The sequence below is a fragment of the Eulemur rufifrons genome, chromosome 4, assembly GCF_041146395.1.
Source record: "Eulemur rufifrons isolate Redbay chromosome 4, OSU_ERuf_1, whole genome shotgun sequence".
NCBI classification, from domain to species: domain Eukaryota; kingdom Metazoa; phylum Chordata; class Mammalia; order Primates; family Lemuridae; genus Eulemur; species Eulemur rufifrons.
In genome coordinates, this window is record NC_090986.1 from 65,908,187 (window position 1) to 65,933,193 (window position 25,007).

Below are 25,007 nucleotides of genomic sequence, written 5' to 3' on the forward strand. Positions count from 1 at the left end.
TCATAATAGCCCCTCTCAAACTTATCTGAGTATGCTAATGAGGTAACTTGGAGGATGGGGACTAATTTACAAAAGAACCAACCATGTGGTGACAGGATTGGAACTTTGAGCCCCACCCTTTCTCCCCCAGGGAGGGGAGAAGGTCTGGAGATTGAGTTCAATTACCAAAGGCCAGTGACTTAATCAATCTTGCCTGCATGATGGGGCCTCCATAAAAACCCTAAATGACAGATTTCAGAGAGCTTCTCAGTTGGTGAACACATTGACTTGCTGGGAGGGTGGCATGCAAGGGCATAGGAGCTCTGTGTATCTCTTCTGTTTACCCATTCCTGAGTTGTGTCCTTTATAATCAACTAGTAAGTGAAGCACTTTCCTGAGCTTTTTTGAGCTGTTCTAACAAATTAATGAACCTAAGGAGGGGGTAATGGGAACCTCCAATTTATAGCCAGTTGTCGGACGTACCGGTCACAACCTAGGACTTGCAACTGGTGTCTGAAGTGGGAGACAGTCATGTTGAGATTGAGCCCTTAACTTGTGGGGTGTGCACTGACTCTAGTTAGTGTCATAATTGAATTGTAGGACACCCAGTTGATGTCCAGAGGAAGATTGCTTGATGTGAGGGGAAAATTCACCTATTTGGTGTCAGATGTGTGTGTGAGTATATAGAGAAAAGAGTTTGTTTTCTCTTTACAGGTGTATCGATAAATATAAATGGACTTAACTTCATGGAAAAAAGATTTTCAGATTGCTGTATACAAAAGGTATAGCTGGGCCAGGCACGGTGGCTCATGCCTGTAATCCCAGCACTCTGGGAGACTGAGGTGAGCGGATTGTTTGAGCTCACGAGTTCAAGACCAGCCTAACCAAGAGCGAGACCCCGTCTCTAATGAAAATAGAAAGAAGTTAGCTGTACAACTAAAATTATATAGAAAAAATTAGCCGGGCATGATGGCGCATGCCTGTAGTCCCAGCTACTCAGGAGGCTGAAACAGAAAGATTGCTTAAGCCAGGAGTTTGAGGTTGCTGTGAGCTAGGCTGACACCATGGCACTCTAGCCCAGGCAACAGAGTGAGACTCTGCCTCAAAAAAAAAAAAAAAAAAAAAAAAAAAAAGGTACAGCTGTAATAAAAAGTATGAATAATAAAGGGAATTAAGGATAAACGAAGAATAATTAAAAACTGTTTTTAGTAACAATAAAGCCAAGGACAAAGATAATACCAGGTAAATGCTAATTTTAAAAAGGCAGGGTTTGTCATCTTGGTATCATACAACACAGAATTTAGGCCAGAAAGCATTAAGATAAGCTGGGAAGCCCAGCACAGTGGCACATGCCTGTAAACCCAACTACTTAGGAGGCTGAGGCGGGAGTATCCACTAAGCCTAGGAGTTCAAGTCCAGGGAGAAAAGTAAAAGCTTGAAGGTGAAGGACATTTTATAAGCTAAAGGCTACAATTCACAATAAACTACAAGAGATGTAAGGACAGATAGAAATGAGTTTTTATTTATTTTTTTTTTCATGTCAGACGGGTAATGTGCCAACGTCGCAACAAGGTTTAGAGGGAGGCACATCTCACGCATGCACGTGAAAGCCCAATCATCACGCTTATGAACTACAAAAGGATCTAGAAATGAGTTATTGATAGGGACTTTAACACACCTGTCAAAATAAGTGGACAAAAAGTCATATTATCAGTAGGGCTGATCTTACAGATTTACATTAGACTCTGAATCCACTAATAGGGAATACCTCTTTTTAAGTGCACATGGAACATTTATAAACATCTTTTATCTATTGGACCACAAAGAAAACCTGCTAAAAAAAAAAAAAAGTCAAATAAAATTCTGACCACAGGCAATAAAACTAGAAAATTATTTTTTAAAATGGCTGACTCCAAGTTTTGCTAGGATGACAGCAACTGTCCGGTGCACATCTCTCCATATTGTTGCTGCCCAACCAGGTTCATTTGCCTGCTATCTAACAGGAAGCCAATATGCTGAAACAGCAGGGTTTACAGCAGAGAAAGAGTTTATTCTGCATAGCGTTAAGTGGGGAGATGGGAGAAATTTCTTGAATCCGCCTCCCTGAGAATTTGGGAGACAGGGTTTTTAAAAGACAGTTTGGTGTAGGCAATTGAATCTGCTAATTGGCTGGGTTTGGGGCGGAACCATAGGGTTGCAGAAATTGTCTTCTTTGCTGACCAGGTTCTTGGGTGAGGGTCATAAGACCAGTTGAGTCAGTTCTTCCGTATGGGTTGCTGGTCTGGGGAGGTCAACTGTTCCACTGGAAGGCAGGACCTGGAAGATATCTCAGAAACTACCCCTAGGTTGCAAAAAGGTGATATTATCTATGGAGAAAGCTAAGAATCTTTATGACCACCAGCTATGTGGCTCCAGAGTGGCAATTATAGAGAAGTAAACAGGGGGACAGTGGCTAATGATTATCATTATTTTTAGCTGGGCCTGTGCCTTATTTTTAGTTAGGCCCTTAACAGAGTTCTCGCCTTGCACCCCTTTTTATTAATTTGTAGGGGCGGTTTCAATATGTCCTCCAAAAAAAGCATTCAGATCTATAAGGAGAGCAAATTAAACCACTATCATCTTTGCCTAAATAGCATAATGTTAAATTATGGGCACGTAGGGAAATCAACACCAAAATCCAGCAGAACACCGGAACCCATGCATAAGTGGCAAGCGGAGGCCGTATAGAAAAGAGGAGAGGGAAGCAGGCCCCAGGGGCAGCAGAACACGGATAAAATAATTCCCAGAAAGGGACTGCCCACCCTGAATAGGGAAATATGGGGAAGAGGTGTGAGACCTGTTAGACAAAGAGTAGGGACTTGAAAGAAAGTGGGACCAAAGAGGCAGTATCAGGAAAGTATTGCTTCTGGGGAAAGAGGGTGACTTGGCAGGGGCACCGTGCACCTGGAGGCTTGATGGTAAAGAGAAAGAATAGTAGTAGAAATTAAGGATCTTGAAGAAACAGAATAGAAGTTAAAACATCCTTTCTTCCACCCAAATAGGAGTCATTGATTAAAAAAGAGGCCGGGTGCGGTGGCTCACGCCTGTAATCCTAGCACTCTGGGAGGCCGAGGCGGGTAGATGGCCCGAGGTCAGGAGTTTGAGACCAGCCTGAGCAAGAGCGAGACCCCGTCTCTACTGAAAATAGAAAGAAATGATCTGGACAGCTAAACCTATATATAGAAAAAAAATTAGCCGGGCATGGTGGCACATGCCCGTCGTCCCAGCTACTTGGGAGGCTGAGGCAGGAGGATTGCTTGAGCCCAGGAGTTTGAGGTTGCTGTGAGCTAGGCTGATGCCATGGCACCCCTAGTCCGGGCAACAGAGTGAGACTCTGTCTCAAAAAAAAAAAAAGAAAAGAAAGAAAGAAAGAGAGAAAGAAAGAAAGAAAATACTTTCTTAGGTACTGTTGAAGTAAGAAATCCGGTAAATCATCCAAATCCCTCACTCTTGTCTATACACGACCCTTACCCAGTTTAGGAAAAATGAAATACTTCATTTTGAACAGAAGATGGCAGACAGCACCCATTATACAGTTACTTTAACTAGAAAACAAAATGAGGGTAAAAACATTTTAGCTGATGAAAAATCTCCCCAAAACATTCAACTGTAGAGCTAAAGAAAACGACAGCACAATACCCCTATCTGAATTAAATATCCTTAAACTAGCATTTGTACAGATAACAAGTCTCCAATCCAAAATTCATAAACCTAAAACAAATGGACAAAAAGAGGAAGTTGTGAAAAGTGAATTTACTAAACTCAGAAAATAAAATGGAAAAAGAAAGAAAAATCTTTTAAAATAAATTCTAAGGTACCTAAGGGAGAAAAGATTTGACTGAATATAAGGGGCATTGAAAAAGCCATGGAGACAGCCAAGAGAATGAAAATGAAGACATGTAAAAAAATAGAAAGTGATTAATGTAAAAGATATGTAAAATTCAAGTTCCTAAGAAGAAAAGACAGTAGCAGAGCTAATATTTAAATTTCAATCCGTGAAAACATTCTGGAAATAAGAGAAGATTCAATTCAGCATACTGAAAAGGCTCATTGTGTACTGGGAAAATTGACCCAGAAGGGTCAGGTCCAAGTCACAGCCTAAAAAACTATTAGACTTTTAAAATAATGAAGAAAAATTCCTCTGGGCTTCCAGGTAGAAAACAAGAGGTTAGCAACATAGAAAGCAAAACAGCCATGAACAACACATTTAAAGTCTATGAAAGTAAAAACCAAGGATTTTATAATTATGACTCACTCTCAGAAAAAAATAAAAACCATGATAAATTTCACTATATTAAAAGAAAAAGTATTTAAGTGGTGAAAAATGCCACGAGCAAAGTCAAAAGACAAACAACAAAGTGGGGAAAAAATATTTGGACATGCATCACAAAGAGCTAGTCTCCTTAATGAAAACAACTTCCTAAAAATCCAGGCAAACAAAACCATCAACCCAATAGAAAATTGGGCCAAAGATATGAGAAGAGAGTTCACAGAAAAAGAAATGCACATGACAGACAGATAAAAGATGTTCCAACATTAGTCATACAAAAAGAAATACAAATTACAGCTATTCTAAAGCATTTCTCACCAAAATTCCAAAGTTGTAGAATATACTCTGTAGACTGTGGGGAAACAGGCACTTTTATACATTGCTGTAGGGAGACAAAAGGACAAACTGCATAGGATGGAATTTGACAAATCCAGCCAAATTATGTACGCATTAGTCCTTAGACACAGGCATTTAGCTTTTAAGAATTTGTCCTAAAGAGTGCTGAAATAAAATATAAACTGGCATTGTATAAGGTTAGTTACATTAGCATTCCTTGTAATTAGCAAAAGATTAGAAACACCCAAAATGCCCATTAATAGGGGACTGATTGGATAAACTAAGGTACATCCAAACAATCTCCAGGTAGATGATGCCCTTTCCAAGTAACCCTCTTTCTTGGAGGTCATAAAAGAGAATGTAGAAAGTCTCTCTGTATCAATACAGAATGATCTGAGGAATATATTGTAAAGTGGGAAAAAAAACCAAAGGCAGGGAACGGAATAGTAAGTATATAATCTATAGGCAGAAGGAAAGAACTGGGGAAAGGTGCCAAGAATGGAAGAGAGATTTCTTTAATTATAACTTGCTAATATGTTAATAGTTTGACCCTAGAATCATGTATATTTATATATACTCAAAAATAAAGTCAAATAAAAAGGTGGAATGAAAAAAATGTGAAAAGGAACTGAAACAAGTTTATATAACTGCGTAGCACTTTCCTGACATAACCACACAAAAGGAACAATTTCTAGTGACTTTAGAATGTAAATTTTGAAGTGTACCTTCTTAGGAAGATATATTCAGTAGTATCATTGTTGCTGTACTACTTTTTTGAAAGTATTTTATGTGTAGGGTGAAATAAGTGTTGTAAAATGTTGATAACTGTTGGACAAAACCACAAAATTTTATCAAGGCTATGACTTAGGAAAATTTAGTCTGGAAAGTCCTTTGACAGGTTGGATAGAGAGAAAATGAATTACTCAGAAGGAGAGCCAACATAGTAAAAGGACATGTAATATGGCAGGCACTGTACTGACGCTATCTGTGTGCTATATCATTTGGTTCTTAGAGGTACATGTTGAAACCTGTAATATTATTTTCCTGATAGTTTCAGAGAGGCTAAAAATTTGCTTCAGATTAGCCAGTTGCTAAGTGGAAGATTGAGATTTTTTTTTTTTTTTTTTTGCTCTATTCTCTCCTTTTTTTTTTTTTCTCTTCCGTATATTCCAAGTTTTCAGACAAAAGGAAGACTGAGATTTAAACCCAGATCTATGTGACTCCAAAGCCTGTGCTTTTTGTACTACATTATTGCAGGGTGTGCATCAAATATTGAGAAGAAAGAACACCAGGAGCTAAATGTTCTATTTAAACTTGTAGTTGTGACTCAGAAAATAAAGATGCAGACCCAAAATCAGTGGTTTATGTGTTTTTTTTTTTTTTTTTTTTTTTTTTTTTGAGACAGAGTTTCACTCTGTTGCCCAGGCTAGAGTGAGTGCCGTGGCGTCAGCCTAGCTCACAGCAACCTCAAACTCCTGAGCTCAAGCGATCCTCCTGTCTCAGCCTCCCGAGTAGCTGGGACTACAGGCATGCACCACCATGCCCGGCTAATTTTTTGTATATATATATTTTAGTTGTCCATATAATTTCTTTCTATTTTTAGTAGAGATGGGGTCTCACTCTTGCTCAGGCTGGTCTCGAACTCCTGAGCTCAAACGATCCGCCCACCTCGGCCTCCCAGAGTGCTAGGATTACAGGCGTGAGCCACCGCGCCCGGCCTGGTTTATGTGTTCTTCATGCAAGAGCAGTGTACTAAAGGAGAGAAGGGTAAGTTTTCTATTATTTCTGATGGGAAAACACAAGCACATTCTTATGTTAACGTTAGGAATAAATTTTATAAAAGTTGCCATTGATGACTGAAATTAGTGAAAGGTGTGAACTAAAGGTGGCAAAGCAAAAAAGAAAAAAACCTAGCAGGCATGGGTTTTCATGGTGCTGTTAAAAGCAAAAAAGCCTTTGACATCTTCACTTTGTGACCCTTCAAAACACTTCTACATTTTGTGCTATGAAACAATAGAGAGATGAAAGAGCTAATGTTTTACTGAACATCTAACAGGAAGAAAGCATCCTTAAATGCTTAAATCAGGAAAAGCTGGCTGAGTGCAGTGGCTCATGCCTGTAATCCTAGCACTCTGGGAGGCTGAGGCGGGAGGATCGGTCGAGGTCAGGAGTTCGAGACCAGCCTGAGCAAGAGCAAGACCCCCGTCTCTACTAAAAATAGAAAGAAGTTAACTGGACAACTAAAAATATATATAGAAAAAATTAGCCAGGCATGGTGGTGCATGCCTGTAGTCCCAGCTACTTGGGAGGCTGAGGCAGGAGGATCGCTTAAGCCCAGGAGTTTGAGGTTGCTGTGAGCTAGGCTGATGCCATGGTACTCTAGCCCAGGCAACAGAGCAAGACTCTGTCTCCAAAAAAACAAACGAAAAGCTTTGCACAGCCTTTTTGTATACACTGGTCTTAAAGATTATAGTTTAAATAATTTGTGTTTTTTTCCTTTTGGAGATGGAGGCTGTTGGAGATTTCCGAGGTGCTAGAGCCCCCTTTATCCAAGCCAAGCCTTTATTATACTTCTGCTGGTTTCCCTTGATGACAAATATATATTTCATTCAGTTCAATCAATACTACTTTCTGAAAGGTCTGTCATTTGAAGTAATTGAGGTATAGAGATTTACCTATTTTAATTTGACTTATCTGCATTTAATTATGGAAATTCAATTTGTGGTTCTATATATATGATAACAATAAGAAAATATTTTGGATTTGCTATAAAGATTTTTCAAACTTAATTTTGAAGCTTTTCTTTTTGTCAGGAGCTGTGTTGATCAGTGACTTTGGTGAAGGCTAAGAACGTTGAAACAAATTTGCAAATGATATACAACTTCTGAGGTAAGCTAATGTGAAGATTCAATCAAGATTGTAAGGGCTCTAGACACACTTGTTGACTATGCTTAACACTCTAAAATAAAATTTATCAGGAATAAATATCCCAATTTAAATTTTACAAAGCAATTGCAGAAGTAATAAATAGACTTCCAGTTGTAGCAATATGCTAGACAAGAGATCTTGAATCCCTTAGTTCACCAAACATGTAAAATACTAGATTCAGTATAAAAAAAAAATCGTTTAAAATGAATGGATAAACCCATAAGAGAATAAGGGGAGCTTTCTGAGGCCGGAAACAAAACACGGAAATCCTGTGAGGTAAGCAGGTGCTAAAGTCACTGAATACTTTGGGGGCATCCATGGATTTCTGTTGGCATGGAAGTATTGTGCACGAAGAGGGATGGAAACCGGAGAAAAAAATCTTTGGGCCCCACAAAAGGGTAGGAGGCCTGATCGGGAGACCATCTTGCAAAGGCATTCAGCTCTCGGTGGAGTTAAAATCTACCCTAATAATTCCTCGTTACCAGCTCACATTTATCTGAGTTTGGGGTCTTACTTTACACTATTTTCATGGTTCCTAAAACTCCACAAATGGAGGATTTTAATTTAAAACGGACCTTGGCCTGTTATACTCTTAGGTACCTTGTAGAAACAATCACAAATCCTCCATAGAAGAATGCACTTTCAAGGTAGTTAGTAAATGATTATAGTTAAAATTATAACAAATAAGCTCATACATATTTTTAAAAATCACAAAACATAGCGAGGGAAAAAAAATCAGAACACTAAGAAGAAGAGTCAGTAGAAACAACAGACAACTGAAATGATCTGCAGAGATTTTAGTTATTAGAAATATTCAATACATTTTAATAAATAAAAGGGATTCTAAAATGTAAATAACGAGTAAGAGACTATAGCTGGGCGTGGTGGCACAAGCCTGTAGTCTCGTCTACTCGGGAGGCTGAGGTGGGAGAATTACCTGAGCCCAGGAGTTTGAGGCAGCAGTGAGCCATGATTGCACCACTGCACTCCAGTCTGGGCAACAGTGCGAGACCCTGCCTCAAAAAAATTTTTTTTCTTATTCTTATTTCACTAGACAGTGATAATAAAGGCTGTGGAGAGAAACCCATGGAGAGCAGGTGATTATAGAGAGGCATGAAGGAATTCCATGGGAGTTTTATCTTCTATAGCCTATTGTATCTTTTTTCTTTAAAGAGAGGTTTGATAAACTATCTTTAGGGCTTGAATTCTAAAAAGTATATCTAAGAAGGGACTTAGAACATTAGGAGGAAAAAATAGAACTTCTTTTTATCAGGTATAGAAAGAAACATACCTCTTGAAGAACAATTAAAATTTAATAAAGGAATTAAATACTCTAAATGACCAGGAATTAATGCTTTATTTTTTATTTTTCCCTTAATATACCAGCACTCTATTTTGCAATTAAAATATATTGCAAACTTCTGAATTATGCTTTTTTTTTCTTTTCTTTTTTTTTTTGAGACAGAGTCTCACTTTGTTGCCTGGGCTAGAGTGCAGTGGCATCATCATAGCTCCCTGCAACCTCAAACTGCCTCAGGCTCCTGAGTAGCTGGGACTATAGGTGTACACTACCATGCCTGGCTAATTTTTCTATTTTTTGTAGAGATGGGGTCTCGTTCTTTCTCAGGATTGAATTATGCTTTTGAAATTGAAAATTAGAAGGTGTTATGGAGTGTAGTTGTAATTACATATAACTATTTTTTTCATAATTTCCTTTTTTTCCCTCTGTTAAGTAATTTAGAACTATAGTTGAATGTCACATTCTTAACTTGAAATTGGCTTTCTGTTGGCTGCTGAAATTGCAGGAAATCTTAATTAAGTTGGTGTTAATCCTATACTTAATTTATACCATACTGCCTTTCTAGGTATTCAGAAGGTCAAAGGGCTTAAGATTGGAGAGACTCTAAGGCAGAAGCCAAGGGAATGATAGCAAGACACTGCAGCGTAGAAGAGAAGTATTGGAAACTGAGCTGGAAACTGATGCCCAGAACAAAGGAGGGTGGAGAATGATGTTTCACAGTGAGAATGGGCCAGGAATACCGCACATTAGAGACATGGAAGGAAGAGAGTGAATAGCAGGGCAGAAGAATGATCTTTCAGGCCAAATTCATGCATGTGATCTATATTAAGAAAATTATCAGAAATGTGCAGAAAGACTTTTTTAGAGGACATGTGTGGCATTATTTATAAGAAAAAAGTAAACAACTTAAACCACCTATAAATTATGGTACCTTTCTCCAGTGGAATAGTATGTATCCATTATGATGGAACTTAATATTAAAAGGCAGAATAGAGTAACGGGAAGATTTAATCATCATGGGCTATCTCTGGATAGTAGAATTGTGTCTTGCAGCATTCAGAATTAATAACTTGGGTGAAAGCACTTAGCATGGTACCTGGCACATAGAAGACCCTTGGAAATGTAATTACTTTTGAATGTGGGATAAGAACTCAAGAGCTGGATTTGTTGTCAAGGTTATCTCAAGGGACATGGAAAAAAGAAAAGACTTAGAGAATGGCGGGATGCCCAGGTGACCTCAATCCTGGGCTAAAACAGTGGGAAGGCTCAAGTAGCCCTGGCTACTCCAGATAAATAGAGGCTTTTGTACTTTAGGAAGCTGGAGGGGCAAAAGGGTAGAGGGGAGGTGGGACAGAGGCAATAGAAGGGAAGAAGGAAGAGAATTGAACATTAAATTATACACATTATCCTTGATGCTGTGTAAAGATGCTAGTATATCCAAATATTGACATAATGTATATATTTCTTAGTTTAAGAAAAAATTTGCAAAATCTTTTCCTGGTTGTATAAACTGTATATACATGATATTGGTGTGTATTTCATAACATAAATATCAACAAATATTGCTGAAAGTATTGAGTGTATTTTAAAACTCTTTATGTGTAGTCGACAATCGTAATTGATAGTTTATTTAGTATTATCACTCGCTCGTATATGTAAAAAGTTACAAGGAACATTTTAAGGTATTATTTTTATCCCTATATTTATCATAGGACAAATAATTTGGGGAGGAAAAATTTGTGAAAAATGATTTTTTCCAATGAAATGTCCAAGGCTCTTTTCCCCTCTTTTTAATTGAGCCAAAGATGCTATTTTATTTTATTTTTTTTTTTTTATTTTTTTTTTTTTGAGACAGAGTCTCACTCTGTTGCCCAGGCTAGAGTGAGTGCCGTGGCGTCAGCCTAGCTCACAGCAACCTCAAACTCCTGAGCTCAAGCGATCCTCCTGTCTCAGCCTCCCGAGTAGCTGGGACTACAGGCATGCACCACCATGCCCGGCTAATTTTTTCTATATATATTTTTAGCTGTCCATTTAATTTCTTTCTATTTTTAGTAGAGGTGGGGTCTCGCTCTTGCTCAGGCTGGTCTCGAACTCCTGAGCTCAAACGATCCGCCCACCTCGGCCTCCCAGAGTGCTAGGATTACAGGCGTGAGCCACCGCGCCCGGCCCAAAGATGCTATTTTATAAAAATACATGTTAAGCATCCCTAATCTGAAAATAGGAAATCCGAAATGCTCCAAGATCCAAAACTTTTTTGAGTGAACACGCTGTGCTCAAATGAAATGCTCAGTAGAGCATTTCAGATTTCAGACATTCAAATTAAGGATGCTCAACTGGTATGTATTCTGCACATATTTCAAAATCTGAAATCCAAAACACTTGTAGTCCCCAGTGTTTTGGATAAGGGATACTCAACCTATGCCATTTACATCTAGTTCGTTAACCAAGAAATATAAGAAATTTTAAAGAATAAAAGAAAATATGTCCATCCTGTTTCAAGCCCCAGGAAAAAAGTAAATATAGCTGAAATATGAAGAATTGTGAGGATGTCATTTTATAAGAGGGTACAGTTAACAATGTTCAGAATCAGATATGAACATAGAATTTAATGAATAACAATGAAAATAAAAAGTCTAAATAAAGGGCTTATTTTTATTTGTGGAAGGCAAGGAATTTCCTTTTGTAATCAGAGAAATAGTTACTAAAAATATCTTTAAAGCAACATTTTATGCCAGAATTCTTGATATTTTTTCATTGTGGGAGTTGACCAAAAATGAATTAAAACTATTCATAAACCCATTTATTCAGGAAATTTCTTTTATGGTACACATATCTTTGCAAAATCTCTTCTAGTGAGGAGAAATTTTTAAATATAAAAAATCAAAATTATAGTAATTTTGAAATTATAACTAACCAAATGTTATTCCAAATATAATGCTATGCAAAACCAGATAGCAGGTATTAGTAGAAATGCCATTGGATTTGAATCTTGGTGATACCACTCACAAGTTGTGGCATCTGAGTTAAGCTATTTATCTTCTCTGAAGTTCAATTTTCTTATCAGAGACTTTTATAATATTTGCTTCATATTTCTTATTGGTAAATTGGGCTATTGTAATCATATTTGATTCATGGTTCTTATCTGTAAAGTGGGGCTACTCTAATATTTGCTTTATGTTCCTTTCAAGGCTATTATAAAGAATAAATATATGAACAGTCTTTAGATATTATAAAATGCTATGTAATAGTGATGAATATTAATTTTGTATTTTTTGTTTACATTTGGATCAACTTAAAAACTTTTCAAACATCTTTGAGGTAAACCATTTAATTTCTAGGATTTAGGAATATGTATTCAAAATGTGTATAAGATGTGTAAGAATAACACGTATCTTCAAAATGTGTATAAGAATAAATGTAATAGACTAGAAACCATTACAAAGTCTACTACCCAAATTATCCATGTACAAAAATATATGCATATATAGCAAAATACATATGTATATACACACATACAGAGATGAGTGTAAAAGTTCACTTGTGCATTGTCAAGGGAATAATTTCCAAGTAGGAATATAATAAGTGAATCAAGATATAGAAAAATGCACAGCTGTTTTAGCAAAATTATTTGGTAAACTATGAAAACACAGACACAAAGCCTCCAATATTTACTATTTGGACTTGTACAGAAAAGGTTTGCCAACCCTTGAGCTAGAAAGGCAAGTTAACTGACTTACGCAATTTTTGATCAGGTAGAGATAACCATTATAAACAATCCTGTTCAAAAAAGAGGCAAAATGGGAAGTACATAGGACCAGGTCACTGAAATCCAGCCAGGCAAATGCTGGACGTTCCTTGATTAAGACTCAGTTTCTACTTCTAACAGGAATGATTCTCTGTGGCTCTAAGCTCCATCCTCTAGGTTCAGCCCTCTGAGTCACTCTTTCTTTTTCACGATGTAGCACATGCTTTCAGCCCGGTAGTTTTCTCAGCCTGCCTCCTGCTAGTATGATAGAAGTGTGAGGGTGCAAAGGCCCCTTTTCCTTTTGTACTTTGTCCCCTTTAATCCAAGCTGGTGGTGATCCTTAAAATACAATTCTCTTAAAGTTTTGTGGGTCTCCTAGGAATCTCGCTGGGGTTCTTTTCATTCAACAAAAGCCACATGTACAAATCTTTCAAATAAGCCCATCTCTACCTTGAGATTTTGCCAAAATGGCTGCAGAATAAGGATCATATCTTTAAGTTTCTTAGAAGCCCTACTGTTTCATTGAAGGGATCTGTCACACCATTAGTCTTTAAAGGCCCTTTTATTTGACTGAAAAGTACTATGAGGCAGAAACTTAGATCTCTAAAGTATTAAAGAATTTTACATCCACACCCTCAACTTTGTCCTTAGAGCATTTTCCTGGCAATGGCCTGGATCTGATCTTTGCTCATGAAGGAAAACAGTATATTTCACCCCAAAATATGCTTCCTTAACATAAATATTTTTTTGATGCAGGGGAGCTCTCAGTCTTCTCTTTTTTGCCTAAGAGCAGGATGGAGAATTACAAAGACAAATGATCTCTCTAACCTCCCTGCATTCCCCCTACCTCCACATTTTCCTGCCTGAAGACAAGATGTAAATTCTCCTTTATGACCTTCATCAGCTTAGAGATGGAGCCAGAAATCTGAGCAGAATTTATTCTGTTAATTTTCCCATAAATTTACCTTCCCACATTCTCCTGCCTTTGGAAGCCTTAAACTGCTTTCCTTTGTCCTGTCACTTCTCTAAAATGTATTGCTCTTTATTGAAGATTTTATATAAGTTGGGACTCTAAGCCACTGCCTTGAGTTACTTTTGTGTGATATGCACTGCATGCATTAATATACTTGATGGTTTTCCTCTTGTTCATCTGGTTTTTGTTGTAGGAGTCTGTCCCAACTACGACTGATCAGAGTTGAGGAAAATTATTTCTCCCCTTCACTGAGAAGAAGCCATTTCTTAACTTTAGCATTATTTCCTGTCTGGAGAGGCTAAAAATGGTCACAATTGTTATGGTCTGAGACGCAAGAAATGACCACCTAAAGACAGAATTGAGCCAAATCAGGAGTCTTTATTAGCTGGCCAGCCACTACCCTCTGCACCTCCAAAGGCTGCGGCACAGAGAGCAGCAGTGAGCCTTTGAAACAGAAAGTTTTTATATTGTAAGTTTGTGGGTGGAAAATTACTAAGGTTGAGCAAGCATGTGTACAAAAAGCCTTGAGTATGCATTATATCATTTTCTTATCTTTGGTGTAACAGGATCTGGGCAGTTTGGGCTCTGGGCCATATTTTGTTTACACAAAACGTGGGGGTTGTAATCATTTTATGCAGAACGTGGGTGTTGTAGCCACTTAGGAATTTTTGTGCTGGGGGTACTATCTTGAGTAAGCAGGAGCAAGCAGGTTTACAGAAGCAGAATGGCAGATTAATGATTTTTCGGCGCGAAACTCACACTCTAACGACAATCAAGTCCCAGGTCCTTCATGTTTGTTAGTTCTTTCTTTAGCATACTTGCTCCTCTCTCATTTTACTATAAGCAGCAAGAATAAACCAAGTAGCCTCTTCAACTCTCTGGTTGGAAATCTCCTTAGCTACGTCACCCAGTTCATTATGCACATTTTCTAGTTTCTACATAACTACAGGTAACAGTATTGCTTTACTTTTTTGTTCTGTTTCACCTTTTAGATTGTGAGCAGTTAAGACTTATTTATGTTTGTGTTCTCAATATGTGGGATTGTATCCAGCACATAGTTCTTGTTTAATAAATTTTAAATAAATGCATCAATAAGGCTTTTCTGTGTGTAGGGGGGAGGGAGTTGCTTATTTGTTTTTATTTCCTGGTTCTTATGAATTTATAACTTTACAATAACTTAGGGTTCTCACTTCCATTTCTGTCTCTTAATTCTGAATTAAGAGTAAGAATCAGTGTTCTGAAGCAGCAAGCAGCTGTTCTGTTTGCTTCACTAAAGTAGACTTCCAACAGCTAACCTTTACTGTTATATTTTGTGATCAGCGTAATCATCTCTCTCTCTCTCTCTCTCTCTTTTTTTACTTTTAGTCTCTTATTGCTGTATTTCTCAACTTGTCCTAATAGGGCCCAATGGAGAAAGAAACCTGTTCTAATAACATATTATCAAAGCTGGCTTATAAAGGTGTTTCTCTGTCCTACACTTCCATTCACCGGAAGCAAACAGCTTATGAGCATTATCTCTTTATGGTAGTGATTCTCAGAGTGTAGTCCCTGGGCCAACATCATCATCACCTGAGGGCTTGTTATATATGAAAGTTTTCACCTCCCCTGGATCGATTTAATCAGAAACTCTGGGGGCATGGTCCAGTAATCAGTTTTACCCATCCTTCAGGTGATCCTGATGATGCTAATAATTGAGTATCACTGGTCTATGGGATAGTCCTTCACTAGTAGCACATCTCTTTCTTCCTCTTTTTGTCCTCACCCAGGCTTTACCACTTTTTTGCACTTAGGTTTGTGGATTTTGTTTTTTCCTAGTTTTTACATGCAACTTGGAAAAAATACTGTGTATTGAGAATATAAGAATAACATTTTCTAGTATTCATAAAAATGACTTAGTATCATTTCATTTGTAAATTACTTTTTTTTTTTTTTTTTGAGACAGAGTCTCACTTTGTTGCCCAGGCTAGAGTGAGTGCCGTGGCGTCAGCTTAGCTCACAGCAACCTCAGGCTCCTGGGCTCAAGCGATCCTACTGCCTCAGCCTCCCAAGTAGCTGGGACTACAGGCATGTGCCACTATCCCCGGCTAATTTTTCTATATATATATTTAGTTGTCCGTATAATTTCTTTCTATTTTTAGTAGAGACGGGGTCTCGCTCTTGCTCAGGCTGGTCTCGAACTCCTGACCTTGAGCGATCCACCCGCCTCGGCCTCCCAGAGTGCTAGGATTACAGGCGTGAGCCACCGCGCCCGGCCTGTAAATTACTTTTGATTGTGTTTTTTTCCAGTGTATTTTTTAATACTCAAAAATTGACTTTTAAAATCTTTATCCTCACTGTTGAATGCTCTTGGTCTTATTCTAAGAATTGCACACTAATTGACATTAGAGAATAAATCTGAGAACTGCAAAGAATTCATTGTAGTTGCTTCTAGTCTAATAATAAGTTTAAGAAATAAAAAAGCAGGGGAGAAATATATTTTTAAATGCCAAATTTTCCCTGGGCTAGTATTCCTAGGAGATGCTTAACTCTATATCACTAAGTTTATAATTCCACGTATTATCTTGAAAATCAGTAAAGGCATTTGCTGTGTATGTGCAAAATGTCAGTGGGATGTTGATCTGAAGGGCCAGAAAATCTTGAGAGGAAAAGAAAATTGTTTTACAGTCAATTAATCTGTGTCATCTCAGTGTTGGCATCTATTCATTGTCTTTAATCATTCAATTTGAAATCTTATTGGTTCTTGGTATAATGAGTGATTCCCCCCTAATATATCAGACAAATGGTAAATCTCTCCATGATTCAATGAGTGATTTTTGACTAAACCTTAAACAGTTTTGTATTATATTAATATTACAAAACTGTGGATCTTATTTAAATCTGTGTTCTAGCAGGCCCCCCTCCAACACTGCTGCTGGGGGTCAACAGCGTTATTGCCTCATTACCACCAGATGGGATTGAAGTCCAGGTTCTTTGCTTGTCCTCAATTGACTACCTGGAGGAGGGGGTTTTGCTATTACTACCGGGCAGGGGAGGAAGTTCAGGCTCTTCTCCAGGCTTCCTGGTTGGGAGATAGAGGAGCGCCTCATTACTGCTCCCCACGTTGACACCATGTCGGCGGTTGCCCTGGTACTGCTGAGTGGTCGTGAAAGTCCTGACTCTGCAAGTCCTCTCTGGCACTATTCAGGGAGCAGGAGGCATTTGCTGTGTATGTGCAAAATGTCAGTGGGATGTTGATCTGAAGCATGGGATGGAAGTCCAGGCTCCTAAAGTGGTCTCCACTGACACAGAGGGTAGGCGGGTATTGGTTCATGCTTGAGGGGTTGAATGTCTTAACTCCTCACTTGTTCCTGGTTTAGGGGGAGGGGGTGGGGTGCCTCCTTATAGCCAGGTGGGGATGGAAGTCTAGAGTTTCCACTTGGTCTTTGCTGATGGGGTGAGGTGGAGTCTCACTTTTTTCTGTGGTGTTTGGTGTTATTTATTGTCTAAAATTCTTCTGTCTTGCTGCTCCTTCCATGGTCTTTTGGCTAGAGAGACCCCCAGTCTTTTGGGGGTGTGGCTCTTTTTGGTTTGTACTTGGTGTTTGTGGTTACTGGCTTCACCAGTTGTAAGGGAAATTCAGTTGTATAGGCACTAGGTTTCTTAGGCCAAACTAAAGTAATGGCCGGCATGTCTTCCGCTGGCGTTCCGGGGAGGCATGAGTCAGCACAGTTATGTAAACAAGGTGTAATCTCCTATGTGAATCCATGGGATCACGCTTTCCCATGGCATGTTGCCACTATTGTTCTGAGCCATATATAAGTGCTCACCCTCACCATGTTCCCGGCCGTGCTCTCATCGCGGCTGCATCGCCTCCCCCATCACCTCCCCCACCCATAGTAAAGAATATGTCGCGTCTGCCCGCTGCCACTCGCCTCTTCTTCCAACTCCCGGAAGCCTGCTCCGGTGCACTCGCTGGCCACAGAGCCCACTCCCCACACCAGTGTCCAGGGTGGGATACAGGAGGCAAAAAGAAGACATCCCCGGGAACTCATTGCCATGTAGCTCCTTGGATCCTGAGGTCCCTACCCAGTTTGCCTTCTCTCCACCTTTCAGAGTCTTTTTGTTTTAAATATTATACGTAGGGTTTTTAGTTTTGTTTCGAGGAATAAAGAAAAATATGTCTACTTCATCTTCCCAGAAGCCTCTACTTGCATTTTATTGGCCAGGACTTAATCACACTGAATCTCTAGCTGCAAAAGAGCCTGGAAAATGGAGTTTTTATACTGTTTGGCAACATGCTGAAATAAACAGCATTTTGTTACTAAGGAAGAAGTAGAGAATGGATATTGGCAGGCAATTAGCCATATCTAACACAATCATAAATGTATAAATAAAGCTGCAAAATGTTAATAAACCAGTAGAGGAGTTGATTTGGGAAGCTTAAGATGAGAAAGTCAACAAAGTGAAGATAAATGGATTAATATCATTAAAGTATATTCATGGGCCGGGTGTGGTGGCTCACGCCTGTAATCCTAGCTCTGTGGGAGGCCAAGGCGGGAGCATTGCTTGAGCTCAGGAGTTGGAGACCAGCCTGAGCAAGAGCGAGACCCTGTCTCTACTAAAAATAGAAAAAAATTAGCCAAACTGCTAAAAATAGAAAAAATTAGCTGGGCATGGTGGCGCGTGCCTGTAGTCCCAGCTACCTAGGAGGCTGAGGCAGGAGAATCACTTGAGCCCAGGAGTTTGAGGTTGCTGTGAGCTAGGCTGATGCCACAGCACTCTAGCCCAGTCAAGAGAGTGAGACTCTGTCTCAAAAAAAAAAAGTATATTCATGCATTGTTTTTCAGAACCTACTTTATTAATCTACACAGAGAAATATGGCAGGATACTTTATGTACTAGCATACTTGTCAGTTCATTGAGGCCTTTTCTTCTTGATAATGCTGTAGAAATATTAATAAAATCTTGTATATTAAAGAATATATTAAAATAATTCTTTCACAGATATCTAAATGGATAGCTACAACTTGCTTATTTAAGGTTGTCATCCTCTAATCTCAATATATGGTTCAGCACAGATGTTCTTTGATTATGAGGAAAGTCAGTACTAAAGTTAAACACCTCAGAGTAAGTGTCAGGTGAGCTCTCTTGAGAGAGAGAGCACTATTCCCTTTGTAGGGATGGGAAAAAAAATAACCCCCAAAAACTCTAGTTCTGCTTTTATGAGCTTCCGCACTCAGCACCTAAAAGTCAGCATTTCCTCTCTGTCTTTCCTTTTGATTAGAAACGAAGAATAGAATAGAAAATAGGAAAGTGATTTATAATTTAACAAAAAAAAAAAAAAAAAAATGAGCTGGGCGCAGTGGCTCATGCCTGTAATCCTAGCACTCTGGGAGGCCGAGGTGGGCGGATCATTTGAGCTCAGGAGTTCGAGACCAGCCTGAGCAAGAGCAAGACCCCGTCTCTACTAAAAATAGAAAGAAATTATCTGGCCAACTAAAATATATATAGAAAAAATTAGCCAGACATGGTGGCGCATGCCTGTAGTCCCAGCTACTCGGGAGGCTGAGGCAGTAGGATCATTTAAGCCCAGGAGTTTGAGGTTGCTGTGAGCTAGGCTGACGCCACGGCACTCACTCTAGCCTGGGCAACAAAGCGAGACTCTGTCTCAAAAAAAAAAAAAAAAAAAGAGCTGGAGACATATTAATAAATATTTGTTGAGTGCCTACTGTATGCCAGGCATTATTCTAGGTGCTGAGGATGAGGCAGTGAACAAAGCACACCAAGACCTGCCCTCACAAAGCTTGTTAGTGTCATTAAAATTGTCCAATATGAGGTTCAAGTCACAACCCTTCCTGTGCGCTTGTAACTTTTCCTCCACATGGGGTTATAGTGGAAACTCACAAGTCTAAAGGCTTCACCAAATACATACTATACAATAGTGTAGAGTGTGTAGATTGTAGATGTATCAGAGCCCACATTTAAAAAAATGGCTATTTATGGAGAAACATAGCTGCTGCTTTTTTTTAAAAACAATTTTTCTGCTTATAATGCTGTGGTAGAAAACTTGATTATTACAGAAGAGTATAAAGAAGAAAAAAAGTAATCTATAATCTTATCACCCAAAGAAAATTACTGTTAAAATTTTATTATATTTCCTTGTAGTCTTTTATCTGCATAAAATTATGTATGTCTTGTCTACACATATGGTTGTGTGCATATATTTATGATTTAAAAATGAATATGAAATCTATTCTATTAATTTTTCATTAACATATTTTCTTATATGAATATATGGCATTTGAAAATATTATCTTGATAACTCTATAGTATACTGTTATAAGATGGTAATACACATAGTTTTTTCAACCATGTCCCTTTTGTAGATACTTGTGGCTTTCCTATTGTAAATAACATTGCAATAACATCATCGAATACCTGGCCGTCTCTGATTGTTTTCTCAGAATAGCTGTCTGTTAGTAGAATTAGTATGTTAAAGAGCATGAATATTTTGGTGAATTGTTTACTAGAAAAGTTCTTAGGGATTTTGTTATACTCAGCTGTATATGAAATTCTTTCTCACCACATTCTTCCAACTTTTGTTTTTTTTTAAAAAGTCTTTCTACCTCTATTTCTTGGGAAGAATGATTCTGTTTCTTATAACAGTTATGCTTCTTTTTACTAAGACAAAACCTTTTACCTACATTTTTGACTTGGTATTGAAATGAAGAAATTTCAAACTTTTAGTAGTTGGCATATGAATTGTTTGTATAGAACATGCTGAATTTGGAAGAAATACATAGATAATTTATTTGTGATGAATGTTGAGAACATGAGGGGCTTCGTCAAGTATCAGAAGATGGCTCTTAAATTGCCTTTTAAGGAGGTATGCCTTCCTTAAAATTGGAAGAGTCTCTGTTTTATTGAGGTTTCAAGATGAGTTAGTAATACAGATTTGGAAGTAGAAGCTGACATAGAGCTCAATTTTTCTGTTTAAAACAGGGAAGACAAATTTGAAAGACACAGGGATGATCCAGCAGGAAAGGAATAGGAACTCTGGAGAAGTGCTAAGTCTTGTGTAATGAGAATCTTCCCCATGACCCCACATATAAAAACTTATGAAAGGAAATACTTGGTGTACGTGGATTTTTTTGTAGAAGCCAGTAAAGTGGCTGAGTGCTAAGTGTTGGTTAAAATGGGACCAAAACATGTTTAACCAGGTGTACAGGGAACAGCTTTTTACCTCTCCATAGGCCTCTTCCTTTGATAACAAATGTAACATCTTTCCTTTTTTTTTTTTTTTTCTTCTCTTTTCTTTTTTTCTTTTGGAGACAGGGTCTCACTCTGTTGCCTAGGCTGGAGTTCACAGCTCACTGCAACCTCCAGTTCCTGGCTCAAGCAATCCTCCTGCCTCAGCCTATCCAGTAGCTGAGACTATATGTGTGTGCCACCACTAGTTTTTTAAATTAGCCTAGCTAATTTTTAAAATGTTGTGAAGAGATGGGGGTCTCACTATGTTGCCTAGGCCGATCTCGAACTTCTGGCCTCAAGTGATCCTCCTGCCTTGGCCTCCCAAAGTGCTGGGATTACAGGTGTGAGCCACGATGCCTGGCCCATCTTTCCCTTTTAATCGTGATTTTCTTTTCTCCCGTTTCCCTAGCTCTCTTCCTTGTCCCTTTTCTCCTATTTCCCCTTTCTTTTTTCATTCTAGTGTTCCAGCTTTTGCTAAAAGATTTTCTCATGCTGGGAATAATCATCCTGTTTTCTTTCTCACTGTATCCAAATCCTGGTCCTTTTTCAAAGTGCATCTAAATTCTCATTTCTTTCACTCATTTCTTACCTTTTCTCTCCTCACTTAGGTAATCTCTATCTCTCACCTTATGGTACTTGATCCCTTCATTATTTCTTCTTCCTTTTACACTTTCTTCAAGCTTTACATTCAGGTATAGTTATTTCATATAGATAGCTATAGGTTTTTTCCCCCAAAAGTTGTATAAGTTCCTCAAAGACAGATCCTTTGTCACAGACTTCTTTTGAATTCCTTAGAGAACCTGGAACCACAGTAGGCTTGTAAAAACACCAATAAAGAGTTGTTAAATGTAAATGAACAATAGTGGAGAAACTGAGATTTAGCCCTTAAATCACACTGGCCTACCCAAAACAGATCTCAAGCCATAATATGTAGTTAATCTGAAAATCAGTTGTATGTATAAGTTTTCAGAATTATTGATAACACTGTATTGAAAACAGTGACAACTTTTGCATGTGTTTATCAGCTGTGAGAAGTCAAAATCTTTATTTAAAATGAAAAGGAATGTTTGTTACTATCAGGTGATCATTTTATAGCTTCTTTCAAAGGAGAACTAGCATCACGATTTTTAGTCCTAATTTATATTCATGTTATCAGTGAATAAATTAAGAATAGTTATAAAATAGCAAAAAAAAAGCCATCTAAATGTCTACATATAAAGTGATTAAATAAACTGTGTTATAACAATAGTATAAGGAACACCATGCAGCTCTTTAAAAAGAATGAAATAATCTACCAAATCTGACATGTAGAAATTCAGGATTTATTATAAAGAAACAAAAATAAGTTATAAAACGGTATGTATAGTATGATCTCATTTTTAAAATTGTCTCAGTGGGTATTCCAACACTTACATCTGTGTATGCCTGGAAAAAAAGGTCTGGAACAACAGTTAACAGTAAACTGTTACCAGTGGTTAACTTTGGGGAATGGAAGTAGAGAAGAGGAAGGAATGGGGTTTTCAACAATAGAGGTGCACATAAGATAATGTTTTTTTATGGGCATTCAATTTAAAATTAAAAGGTGAAAAGGCATTTTTAGAATCAGTATGACCAGAAAAGTATGGTAATTTGTATTTTATGTATAAAACAAGATGCCATTCTGTGTTTACATTTATTAGAGGTATTCTGTAATTAATAGTTATTAAAATAATATAATCATTTCTCCTTCTAGATCATGTTTTATAAGTCTTCAGAGTTGCAGTAAAATGTGTTTTATAGAGATAATGGAATCCACTATAATTACTGGACTAATTCCATAGAGATTTTTCCATTCAATAAATTACCTGAATATGTTTTATTATAAATGCTATGTATTTGTTTGCCATAAATGGCTTTGTTTGAATCTGAAAATTAAATGTCATCTGAAGTTCTTCGATTATTAACAAGCCTTATAACCACATAGAAGGCGATATTTTGAGACTTACTTTCCTTGACATTTTAAAGCAAGTTATTTATAACTCAAGGTTTTCTGTCCCGTCACTCAGCCTCCTTCTTTCTTTGTCCTTTCTTTCAATGTTCTTTTTAGATCCTATTTTTCTTCTTGGCTCCAGAGCACCAGCTCACAAGTTGTACTTTTAAAGATTTTTAATGGTAATATAATTTTCCAGCATAAAATTTTTGTGTAGTTCTGATTTCAATAATTTGTAGAAAAGTAAAAGTTTATAAAAACTTGGAAAATTGGAGCATGAGAAACCTTATAAAACAAGAATGTGCGTCAGTTCTCAGCAGGGTGGGCATTGTTCTTTTATGAAGAGATATCTTGTGTTCTTAACTGATTCAGTCGAGAACTTTTCATAAAAGTACCAGCTGTGGAGAAAACAACATCGATCCAGCAAAGAAGGGCAGGGAAATATGAGAATTATTAATATTACTGTCTGCCCTTGATTATAGCTCTGAGCCCATTTTGTTGGTTATGACGCTAGTTATATATTGTATCTCAGGACTCTAAGACCTGTTTCTTAACCTCATCCTTTGCTATTCCTTAAATTGGAAAGTTAGTGGAAAACCATAGCAAGTACAAATGAGCTATGCCAGCTGGATCAGAACTAATATTACCAGTTTCCCAGAAGTGCCGGCCTGCTTCATGCTTTGCTATATTGTAGTATGCTCTGGTGGTCCCAGCCTGGTTTTGGTTTCTCTGACTACCAGCCTATGTCTTTAGGAATTTAGGGAATATGAATTCTTAAAGATCCCTTTCCTTGCCCTGGGTGGTTCTCTGAAGGCCCCTTTTTCTCTGATACCGTTGCTTTGCAAGTATTGAAAGGGAGACTTAGAAATTAGACTACAGGGTTAGGCAGGGTGCTTGTCACTGCTCTGTAGCAATCAGTATCATTGGGTGCTTCTTGTTCTTGAAAGATCTCTTTTTTTGGTCATAGGAATAGTATACTTTGCTATTTTTCCTTTCCCTGTCTAACCATGGTGTCTTCAGTAACCATTTTTTCTACTGTTACCTGTAGGTGCTCTCTAAAGTTTTGTCCTTGGCTCTCTTTTTTGATCTCTCTCATATTCCACTAGCTCAATGGGCGACCTGGGATATATTGCTCCAGCTGTTTCTCTCCAAGTTCTAGTTCTATATGTTCACCTGTCTGTAGGTGTCTATATCCAGAAGTTTTGTGACACCTCAGAGTTGTTACATATCAAGCAGCTGGTTATTTTGTAAAATTTGCTTGTTTTCCTGTGGTCCTTATTTGTTTTAAAGATATTACCCCCCGCCTGCTCTTTCCCACAGATGTGGAAACGCATTGTCAATTAACTTTTCTCTCGGTTACCATCCACATTTATTCATTTGCCACACCTGTTCTCTCAGATACTCGTGTAGTCCTCTCAGTCCCGCTGCCCAGTTAGTTACCTGCACTGCCATCCTGACAACTGCAATTGCCTGTCATTTAATCATGTCTTTCTCTGCTCTTTTGGTTCTTCTTAATACACTGCCCAATTCATATTCATTAAAGAAAGTTCTGATCACCTCATGGCTCCCTTTTGCCCACAAATTCATTAACTCACTAGTCTAGTGGTAAGGCTCTTCGTACTCTGACCCCAACTTGCTTTTGCAATTTTTTTTTTTTTTACTATCATTCACGTAGCATTTGCTTCTGACAAACTAAATTATTATTTATTTATATTTGGCACTTCTCAATCTTCTTTGTTCCTCTCTTCATGTGACCAAACCATCCCCATCATTCAAAACTGAGTTCTGATGCTCCCCTTCTCTATGAAACATTCCCTGATTCCTTAAGGCAGAAGTGCTTTTTGGCTCTTCTGAATTTTTATAGTATTTCATTGGTCCTTTCTTTGTGATTCATAACTTTTTGCCTTGCACTTAGTTATTTTGGTACATGTCTTGTATCTCCTATTAGAATATAAATTTCTTATTCCACTCTGTCTCCCCAAAGAGCAGATTGCCCTCAGATGGTTGGATGAATGAATTCTATATATTGAAGCGGTGATAAAGTTGTAATAGGGCTTTGCCATTGTACAGTATTCAGGGCCACTGCATTTAGCTGTGTATGGTCTGTGCGCTGCACAAAGGCTCCCGGCCAAGGGAGTGGGGGGGGGCTGAAATCCAGTTCATACCCCATCTCCCACCAAACCATGTGCCAGGCTGGCATAGGGCTGCATCTGTGTGGAGGAAGGGGTACCTTTTCTTT

General features: G+C 38.1%; 1 protein-coding gene and 1 non-coding gene across 2 annotated transcripts in view; one reads left to right on the plus strand and one right to left on the minus strand.

Annotated features, from left to right (window-relative positions):
• Positions 1-1,517: 1,517 nt before the first annotated feature.
• Positions 1,518-1,622, minus strand: LOC138383117 (small nucleolar RNA U13). The gene has a single exon (XR_011233559.1). It is a non-coding gene; the product is annotated as a small nucleolar RNA U13 (small nucleolar RNA).
• Positions 1,623-6,343: 4,721 nt separating this feature from the next.
• CAB39L (calcium binding protein 39 like) overlaps positions 6,344-25,007 on the plus strand; it is a 98,950-nt gene continuing 80,286 nt past the window's right edge. Inside the window, exons 1-2 of the mRNA XM_069467712.1 lie at positions 6,344-6,391; positions 7,438-7,513. The gene's annotated coding sequence lies outside the window, so the exon portion shown is untranslated. The remainder of the gene's footprint in view (positions 6,392-7,437; positions 7,514-25,007) is intronic.